The following is an 11,049-nucleotide window of genomic DNA, read 5'->3' as shown; positions in this document are numbered from 1 at the left end:
ACAATTATGAAAAGTGATTGCCATAAAAACATTGCCAAATTATTCCATTCTGTGCTTGTTGTTGTCTCTTCCCAGCCTCATTTTTTAAATGTCATAGTCCAGTCTTCTCATTTGCCAAGTCTTATGGCTACTAAATGGTAAGGCAGAATTTGAATCTGGTCCTTTGATTCCAAATCCATCACTCCTTCCACTGAACCACATTTCCTTTCATTTTTTCCCTACAAATTCATTATGTTTTTACTCCTTTCACTGTTTTGTGAGGAGGCATTGCTTTTATATGCCATCCTCCTCTATGTTATTTTACAAATCATCTTGCTTTCTAAACCAGCAGAAGCAACTGTCTTATTTCTCTACTTAGCAAGATGGTTTCCTAAATGAGATACTCTAGGGAATCTTTAGTTGTGGTGCCTTTTATGTTGGTTAAATCTCTTTAAGAAACTGTGATAAGTAGTCAGTGTTTTGACATATAAATTTCTCATTTTCAAAATCAACATCTTTTTAAAATATAGTTTTAAAAATACATATATAATCAGATATAAATAGATATAATTGGAGCTTCTGTATTTGCTAATGGCACTGCCTTCTAAGCTTTCCCTTCTCCTGTCCCTCAATTTAATTCTCTCCCTAAGCATCATTGGATCCAAAGGTGTAGAGAACTTATCCTTCTCCTTTTCCACTATAGGGCTTTTCTGTTTTAGACCAAGGATTGTAGTCCAGGTTCAATCCTAAGGAAAGCCCTAGCCTCCAATAGGAAGGAGGGAAAGCTCTCTGTTCTCATTCTTAGGCTTGTCAAGTCTGACCTCAAAGCTCCTAGGATTAATCATTTAATGCTTATGTTCATTTCCACCTCACATCCAAAGTTGACATAATAAGGAACCTGATAAATGTTAAAAGAGCTACAGGGGGAAAAAAAAGCATATTGATGCAATGTTGATGGGGTTGTAAATTGGCACAATCATTTTGAAAAGCACTTTGCAATTATGGCTCCAATGTTACTAAAATGTTTTTACCATTTGAGTCAGAGACTACCATTAAGCCTGTGCTCCAAAGAGATCAAAGAAAGAGGAAATGAAAGAGGAAAGAAAGAGGAACATGTACAAAAATATTTATAGCGCCATTTTTTTGTGGTAGGTAAGAACTAGAAATTAAAAGGGTGTTCATCAATTGGGGAATGGCTGAACAAACTATATGAAATGTAGTATAATGGAAAATTGTTGTGCCTTAAGAAACTATAAAAGAGATGATTTCAAATAAATCAGGCTGAAAACTTGTAACAACTAGGCCAGAGTGAATTGAGCAGAATCAGGATAACTATGTATAATATAACAACAATATGCTATGAACAATTCCAAAATAATTCTGACTAATTATGAACAATTATGATGAGCCAATTTGACAGAGAAGTTCCTCACCTTGTATAAGGAGATAATAGATTAAATATATATATATAATACAACATCTATTTTTGGACACAGGGGACTTCCTTTTGCTTAATTATGCTGATTTGTTACAAGAGTTAGAAAAAGATAGGAAAGAAAAATGCTTAATAATCTTTTTTAAAATTTAATTTTAAAAAGAAAGCTTAGATTTTCGCTCATACTTATAGCCTCCACAAAAGGATATAGGAGAAAGATACTCGTACAATAGAAATCAATTATGAACAAAATAAATGTTAAAACAAAAGACATACAGAATATTAACACATTAACTTAAAACAGGATTCATTAAGCTATATGAATGTAATAGAATATTATTATCCTATAAGAAATGATGAGCAGGTTGGTTTCAGAAAAGCCTGGAAAAACTTACATGGATTAATGTTAAATAAAGTGATTAGAACCCAAGAGATTATTGTAGATAGTAACAAGATTATGTGATGATCAACTATGATGGATATGGCTCTTTATAACAATGAGGTGATTCAAGGCAATTCCAATGGACTTATGATAGAAAGTGCCACTGACATCCAGAGAGAAAACCAAGGAGACTGAATGTGGATCAAAGCACAGTATTTTCACTTTTGCATTTATTTATTTATTTGTTTTTGCCTGAGGAAATTGGGGTTAAGTGACTTGCCAGGGTCATACAGCTAGGAAGTGATAAATGTCTGAGGTCACATTTGAACTCAGGTCCTCCTGACTTCAGGACTGGTGCTCTATCCACTGTGCCACCTAACTGCCCCAATATTTTCACATTTTTGTTGTTTGCTTTTTCCCCTTCCTCATATTTTTTTCCTTTTTGATCTGATTTTTCTTGATTTGCATGATGAATGTGGAAATATGTTTAGAAGACTTGAACAAAGCACAATAATTGTGGAAATATATATAGAAGAAGAATACATGTTTAGCATATATTGGATTACTTGCCATCTAAGGGAAGAGGTGGGGGAAGGGAGGAAGAAAAAAAATTGGAACACAAGGTTTTGCAAGAGTGAATGTTGAAAACTATATATGCATGTGTTTTGAAAATAAAAAGCTTTTTTCAAAAACAATTGCATATTTAACTTGTATATCAGATTGCTTGCTGTCTTGGTGAGGGGGGAAGAGAGGGAGAAAATTTGGAAAAGAAGGTTTTGCAAAGGTGAATACTGAAAATTATCTTTGCATATATTTGGAAAAAATAAAATGCTGTTAAAAGCAAGATTCACAAACTAAGCTTAAAACTATTTTATAATATATTCCAGAAACCAGCAATTAAACCTCATCAGAACATAGTAGTTTGTAGGTCTACTAAACAGACATGGCCACATTTCATCTCAGCTCTGAACTGTCTAAACAACTCTCTCTCATCTTATCAGTGATATCTCTGAAGAAGAATCTCTGCTTGCTACCCAGTTTGTTTCACTCAGAAGACTTCCAAATCTTTCAAACCCACAAAGTCACCTCAAAACTTTATATATCTATATTTATATATAGATATATAAATATATATAATATATATACATATATAAATATATATGTATATATATACATATATATACATATATATACATATATACGTATATATGTGTATATATATATATATATATATATATATATATATATATATATATATATATATATATATATATATATATATGGAGCTTGGTAGCCTCCTCAGGAAAGGAAGGAAAAAGTAGAAAAGAAAGATAAGGGTCCAAACACAAACTGACCTAATGAAGTTTCTCTACGGAAGTTATGTCTGAGAAGTTAGCATCATACTAGAATGAATAGAGCAAAGTCATGTTCTATCATTCCAGAAGCTTCAGGGATACATGGAATGCTCAAAGGAATATAGAGTGAGTCAACTATCTTTCCCTTTAATAGACACAATTAAAGACATGAGGTAAAATGGATCAGGGGAAGTCAAAAAGACTATTTAGGGTTTTCTGTATCACACTGAAGCAACACATGCTTATCTACCATATAGTTGGAACCATCTAGGAAGTTCATCATTCCTAAAGAAACCAAGCATGGAGTCATTATGTCTTTGAATGCAATACTGGTTTTGATCTTTGGTTTTATGGTTTGAGTGTGCATAAATAGTTGACTTAGAATTAACTCCCTTTTGGGAAGATGATTATTTCCTTCCAGATGTTGAGCAGATGATGATTTCCTTCCAGTCACTACACCCAGATTCACAATCATGGTATCATTGTCTTCTCCTTACTAATCAACTCTACTCTCCTACAAACACAGGATCACAGGATCATAGGGTGGAACGGACACTAGAGGCTAGTTCTCATTTTACAGATGAAGAAACCAAGGCCATAATATTTTAACTTGTCCAAGATCACAAAAAATAGAAACAGAGATAGGATTTGAATCCAGGGCATCTTATTTCTTTCTTTCTTTTTTCTTTTCTTTTCTTTTTTTTACTATAACATTTTATTGACAGAACATATGCCTGGGTAATTTTTTATAACATTATTGCTTACACTCATTTCTGTTCCAACTTTTCCCTTCCCTCCCTCCACCCCCTCCTTTAGACCTCAAGCAGTCTTATACATGTCAATTATGTTATAGTATATCATAGATACAATATATGTGTGCAGAACCGAACAGTTCTCTTGTTGCACAGGAAGAATTGGATTCAGAAGGTAAAAATAACCTGGAAAGAAAAACAAAAGTGCAAACAGTTTACACTCATTTCCCAGTGTTCCTTCTCTGGGTGTAGCTTATTCTGTCCATCATTGATCAATTGGAACTGAATTAGATCTTCTCTTTGTAGAAGACATCCACTTCCATCAGAATACATCCTCATACAGTATTGTTGTTGGAGCGTATAATGATCTCCTGGTTCTGTTCATTTCACTCAGCATCATTTCATGTCTGTCTCTCCAAGCCTCTCTGTATTCCTCCTGCTGGTCATTTCTTACAGAACAATAAAATTCCATAACATTCATATACCATAATTTACCCAACCATTCTCCAATTGAAGGGCATCCGTTCATTTCCCAGTTTCTAGCCACTACGAAAAGGGCTGCCACAAACATTTTGGCACACACAGGTCCCTTTCCCCTCTTTAGTATTTCTTTGGGATATAAGCCCAGTAGTAGCACTGCTGGGTCAAAGGGTATACACAGTTTGATAACTTTTGGGGCATAGTTCCAAATTGCTCTCCAGAATGGCTGGATTCTTTCACAACTCCACCAACAATGCATCAGTGTCCCAGTTTTCCCACATCCCCTCCAACATTCATCATTATTTGTTCCTGTCATCTTAGCCAATCTGACAGGTGTGTAGTGGTATCTGAGAGTTGTCTTAATTTGCATTTCTCTGATCAATAGTGATGTGAAACACACTTTTATATGAATAGAAATAGTTTCATCATCTGAAAATTGTCTGTTCATATTATTTGACCATTTATCAATTGGAGAATGGCTTGATTTCTTACAAATTAGAGTCAATTCTCTATATATTTTGAAAATGAGGCCTTTATCAGAACCTTTAACTGTAAAAATGTTTTTTATACACAATACTCCATTTTTTTTGTCCCAATACCTTTGCATTGGTTACCCTCAATGCTTGGAATGCACTTCCTCCTCATCTCTGTCTCTTAGAATTCCAATTCTTTTTCAAGATTTAGCTAAAGTACTTCCTTCTACATTAGTCCTTTCCATACCCCTTCTCTCTCCTCAGATTTTAGTGCCTTTCCATCAAAAACTCATCTTTTATTTATTACGTAATTATTGTGTATATATGCATGTTATAATTTATACATATATGTTTAACATATGTATAATGCATATAATTAATATGCATTATATACTATACATATATGATATGTACATAAATATTTTATTACCAAAAAAATGTAAGCTTCTTGGGAGTAGGGAATGTTTCATTTTTGTCTATATATCCCCCAACACCTAGCAGAATAGTGGATTCATAGTAAATACTTTTTAAATGTCTGTGATTTCTATACCTATTTCATTTTTTGTGGTTATTAGGTATTCTCCATATTTAGGGACAGCCAATTTTCTTCTTGAAAATATTCATGAAATACACACATACATGAGTATCCTTAAAGCTTTTGATTTCTTTTGTTTCTAAACCCTAACCACATTTATCTATTTTTTTTTGGTCATCTTCCCTCTTCCATTTTATATTCAAGTCATCAAAGATTAAATGCAGGTTGACTTGGTTGGATGATCTCATCAAATTCTTTATAGAATTTCCCTACATTCTCATTTTTTACAATAGTGTGGTTTTATACACTGCAGTCATCTTCAGGATAGTCATTTTGCTTATGATCATCATGAGTCTGCCAGGAAAGATGACCAAGTAACTCATGAAATGTGGTTCCTTACTGCATTTGGACACAAAAGGAAATTAATTCCACTAATTTCTTTCTTGTGCCTCTCCTAGGCATCCCTGAAAGCTATCCTTTTATTATCAGCATTTTTTCATGCCTTTTGTTTCATCCAAGATAAGAATGCTAATATTTGTAATAATAATAATAATAAGTATTTATAAAGACTCAATATTTGTAAAGTGCTTCTTGTAATTTATTATTCATATATCATATCATTTTATACTAACAACAACTCTGGGAGGCAGATGCTATTATCATCCCTTTTTTACTGATGAGGAAACAGAAGCAGACTCAGATTAAATGATTTGCCTAAGGTCACACACCTAGTGAACACATGAGAAAGAATTTGATCTCAGGTCTCCTCATTTCAGATCCAGCACTATCTACTTTGCCCAGTTGTTAATTGTGTGATTCACATCTTCCAATAGTATATGAATTCATGTATTACTGTATAACAATGTTATAATGACAGTTCTAAATGATTAAATTGATGTTTATAGATAGTCTAAAATTTAGATTTTAAACATTTTATACATATTATATGTCATTCTCTGGTAGATCCCTACTGCCTCTATGTAAGCACAAGGCAGTTGCACAGGATTGAGGGCAATTCTGTGATTTTCTTTGTCTCATGGGTTTTTGAGGCCAAATAATTCATCATCTAGTGACTGATCCACTGGTGATGAGCCTCTATACTTAGCCTGGCAACTTACGTTAATGAAAAATTCATAGTTTGTCCACCAATACAACAAAGACTATTTTAGAAAAAAAAACCTGCTTAGACAACCAATTGGAAAGTCATCATAAGATTTTGGCTCTTTTGGCAGCAAATTCACTTATAGATTCACAGCAGAAAATAGATACAAAACCCATGCATCATTTTGTTGGCTTGAGAAAACCTAAAATAAGCCAAAGTAAGTGAGAGGTCTGTAAGGCAATAATATTCCAACTCCTTTACAGCTGCGACCTCTGGCCTCATACCTAATGTCAAAATCAGCATGGGGCTAGTTCATCCAAGAGATTGATCTTATGTGTCATTCTCAGTCAGACAAAACCCTTAAAATTGAAACTTTAACAGGAAGTTATGCTACAAATGGGGCTGTGTTGCCCAGAACTACTAATACATATTACACCTTAACTGGATAGGTCTAACTATATAAAGAAAATGGAAACCAACAGCTGCTACTGAGGATCAGTGCAAAAGAATAGCAGAAACTAAATTGCACTTTGCAGACTAGAAGAGCACAATGATAGAAATCGGAAAAATGTAACCAAAATATCATCAAGAAAGATTTCTCTTGATGCCATATTATATACACTTCTAGAATTGGTTTGGTCTAACTTGTGGGTGGGAAAAAAACAAATGTTAAAAAAAGTTATTGAAATTTCACCAGATTCCCATTTTTTAATCTCCCTCATCTTTTTTTTGTCCAAAATTCTTCTTCCTCCCACTGCCCATCTTTTTCCTCCCTCCCCGTTTCCATCTCTAGTTTCAAATGTTTTGTAGAAGCAAGAGAATGCCCTATCCAATGGCAGACTCTAGTCAGAAATAGAAGTACATTTATGGTAATAATGATTGTGACAGTGTAGTTGGGGACAAGGGAGAGAAAAATCAAGAGGAGAAGATATACTGACATTCCTAAATCTATTCTTTTTCAGTAGTTATATTCTAGAATGCAAGGGCACATACTAAGAGTTGAAATTTATATAGTGATTGAAGCATGTTATCTCATTTGATTTTCAGTTCAATTTAATTTAATGAGTATTTATTAGATACCCCAGTACTTTGTTCCAAGGACAGTATTAGTTGTTGGGGATATTAAGACAAAAGTGAAAATATATACCCTCATGGAGCTACTTACATTCCACTGGGCAAAAATAATTCATACTTGGATAAGTAAATGCAAAATATGTGCAAAATAATTCAAAGTAACTTGGTTGGATAGGCAGCTAGGAGGCTCAGGGGTAGCTAGGTGGCTCCATAGACAGAGCACTAGGCTTGAAGTCTTAGTCTGGTATTTAAGCTTATCCCCATTTTATAAAAGAGAAAATAGGTTCAGAAAAGCTAATTTGCTCACAGTCCCAATGCTAAGTGTGGGAGGGAGTTTGAATTCAGATCTTGACTGACTACAGATTCAGTGCTGGTTTCCAAAGCCTCACTATGTTGTGATATTGTATCATTGTATCCATCAAAGAGGACATCCTGGGAGAAATCGCTTAGACTTGTTAATGAAATATTTACTCATTAATAATAAAATGAAATTGATTTTCTTCTTTGTATATAACAAGAATATAAGAAAATGTGAAGAATATGAAGATTCAATCATTATTTCTCCTTAGATGTTAAGGGATTATAGATCTAGGTAAAAAGTATAATCTAGAGCCATAATATATGATAGGTGGTGATATGTATTGTGTATGTGTATATATACATACATATACATATATGCGTATAAACATATAAAAATTTTTTTTTGGTCTTAGACTTCTGATTTCATTCCTGAGGAGGAACTTCGCCTACCAATGAAGATGTGCAAATTCTCTGCAACCCTTAGAGAGTTGCAGTGACTTGTTAGGTAAAGATCACATAACCAAATATATGTCAAAGGTTGTACTTGAACCCGTTTTCCTGACTCTAATGGTAAATGGTTATTCGATGTACTATGCTATCTCCCAACACATAAGGTGTCCCAAGAGTTTTCATATAGTTTTAAGAAATTAAACCTTAAATGTACAGGGAGACATTCTAAATATAATGATAAGAAAACAATAAATTTAATAAAATTATAATAAGATATAATTATAATAAAAATAAAACTAACAAATTATAATTAAATATAAGAAAAGGGAATCTCCAAGTTCCCTTCTAGAAGTCCCACCTTTCTAGAATTCTTTGAGTTGCAAATGTTTTAATACCTGTATGTAAATGGTATTAACACTTACCAATTCAAAACTCTTCAGAACTTCCATCATCTACAAAACAATTATCTTAGTTATCCAAGAAGCCCTTTCCTAAGTGAGACTTCGCTTTCTTGAGCAAACAGTTTACACTTTAATAAAACACTCTTTACTGGTGTGCTACTCTGCATAGTGAGATAATTTCTTTAATAGTGGGAATCTATTAAAAACAGCCAGGCACCAGTGCAAGTGGACAGCTAGCATGCTGATGAAGGTTTTGTGTGTACATTTTTCCCCCTTCTTCTTTGAATGGTTGTTCCTAGCAACGTGCCAATCCCCATTCATAATCTCAATAGTCTCAAGATGCTCTCTTTTACTTTTTTTTTTCTTAGAGAGGATTCAAGATTTGTACATGACATTTCTGGTCACATGAAATGAATGTTAATTTGGTGCAAACAAATAAACAGGAATTCATTACAAAGACCCAGGAGAAAAGTGTAATATTTCACTTGCATTTAATTCGATCATGATTTTCTTGGACCTGCTGCCTTCTCTTTGTCAATGTGCTGTCATGCTTTTGTGTGTGGGCGATCAGCTTTGTGGAGTAACTATTTATAACATCATAGCCTATTCCATGAGAGTGTTCAGTGGCAAGGCTTGAAGTTATACATTAAACTTTGAGATAGCAACAGAAAAGACACATCAAATATCCTTTTTCAAGTTGAAAATATTCGTTCCTCAGGGCAGCTAGGTGGTACAGGGGGTAGAGCACCGGCTCTGAAGTCAGGAGGATCTGAGTTCAAATGTGGCCTCAGACACTTAACACTTATTAGCTGTGTGATTCTTAGCAAGTCACTTAGCCCCAATGGCCTCACAAAAATTTTTTAAAAAAATTATAAAAAAAAAAAGAAAATGGTGTTACTCAAAATAAAAATGACCATTTAAAATTTGTGTTATGCTACCCATACAATGTTAAAGAAAACAAAATCTGAGCTTCTGCATATTAAATATGCAATGTATAAAAATGTGGAGATTTTATTTGTGTAGTTTTTTTTAAATCATTCATCATGCACATTGTTTTAACTACTTATTGTCCTAAGTCTCCACAAGTCCCTCAGTGGTGTGAGTTTTGCTATTGTTAGTTGTTTCAATCTTGTTCTATTCTCCATGACCCTATTAAAGGTTTTCTTGGCAAAGATATTGAAGTAGTTTGCCATTTTCTTCTCTGGCTCATTTTATAGATGGGGAAACTGGTCTATACATAGTCTATAAAGTGATGGGCCTGAAGGAACCAAGAAGACCTAAGTTCAAATGTGTTCTTAGACACTATCTAACTATAAAATGGGGTTAAAAAATAGCACTTATCTTCCAGAGTTACTGTAAAGTTTAATTGAGGGAATATATATAAAGTGCTCTAGCAGAAAACATAGCACATGGCATTCCCTTCCTTTTCCTCATTGCCTTCAATTCCTCTGAGCTCATCACTAGGCTTCGGGCCATATTCCCCACTACTGCCAGTCTGTTATTAGACTCAGAGTATTTAGTTCAGAGATAAATTACATAGAAACATGAGTTCATAGAACAAGAAGGGACCTCAGAGGCTATCTAATCTGTCTTTTTTTATAGATAAAAAAACTGAGGCCAGAAATATTTTTGTATTTCTTTCCCCATTATATGTTTATTTGCATACACATGCATATATATATGTATATATATATACACACACACATATAAAACACATATATTATTTGTATTGTGTATGACTTAAATACATAATATATAATGTATAACTACCAAAGCTTAGAGAAATAACAGTGAGAATACATTTATATAGTATTTATATAGCTGCTAAGAAGAACTTAACATATATTATACCTATATATATATATTTAGAGCTCTCAGAGACCTTGATCCAACCATCTTATACATGGGGAAATAGAGGCCTAGAAAATTAAGTAATTTACTAAGATTTAGTCAGGTAACATGGCAGAGCTGAGATTTGAACTTAGGCCAAACTAACACTTTTCCCATTACATCCCATTGCCTCTCATTCTTTGATTCTTGTACGTAAATTACAACAATCATTATCTGTAAGTAATGCAAGAATTACTATCCTTACTTTATTAAGAAAACTAAGGCTCATAGATATTAAGAGACTTTTCCAGGTTCACATAATTAATAACTATTGGTGTTGACAATTAGACTTTCTAACTAGCAGGCCAATTCAATCTCTAAAGAATATGTATCAGAGGAAACAATAGAAAATATATCCAATTCATGTGAAAAATAATAGAATTTTCTTTTTTGAATTACTTGATGGCTTCCCCAAATTCATTCCTATGCTTATTATTTGTG

The sequence above is a fragment of the Sminthopsis crassicaudata genome, chromosome 3, assembly GCF_048593235.1.
Source record: "Sminthopsis crassicaudata isolate SCR6 chromosome 3, ASM4859323v1, whole genome shotgun sequence".
Lineage (NCBI taxonomy): Eukaryota > Metazoa > Chordata > Mammalia > Dasyuromorphia > Dasyuridae > Sminthopsis > Sminthopsis crassicaudata.
The sequence above is the reverse complement of the archived record's forward strand: the minus strand, read 5'-3'. Positions refer to the sequence as shown.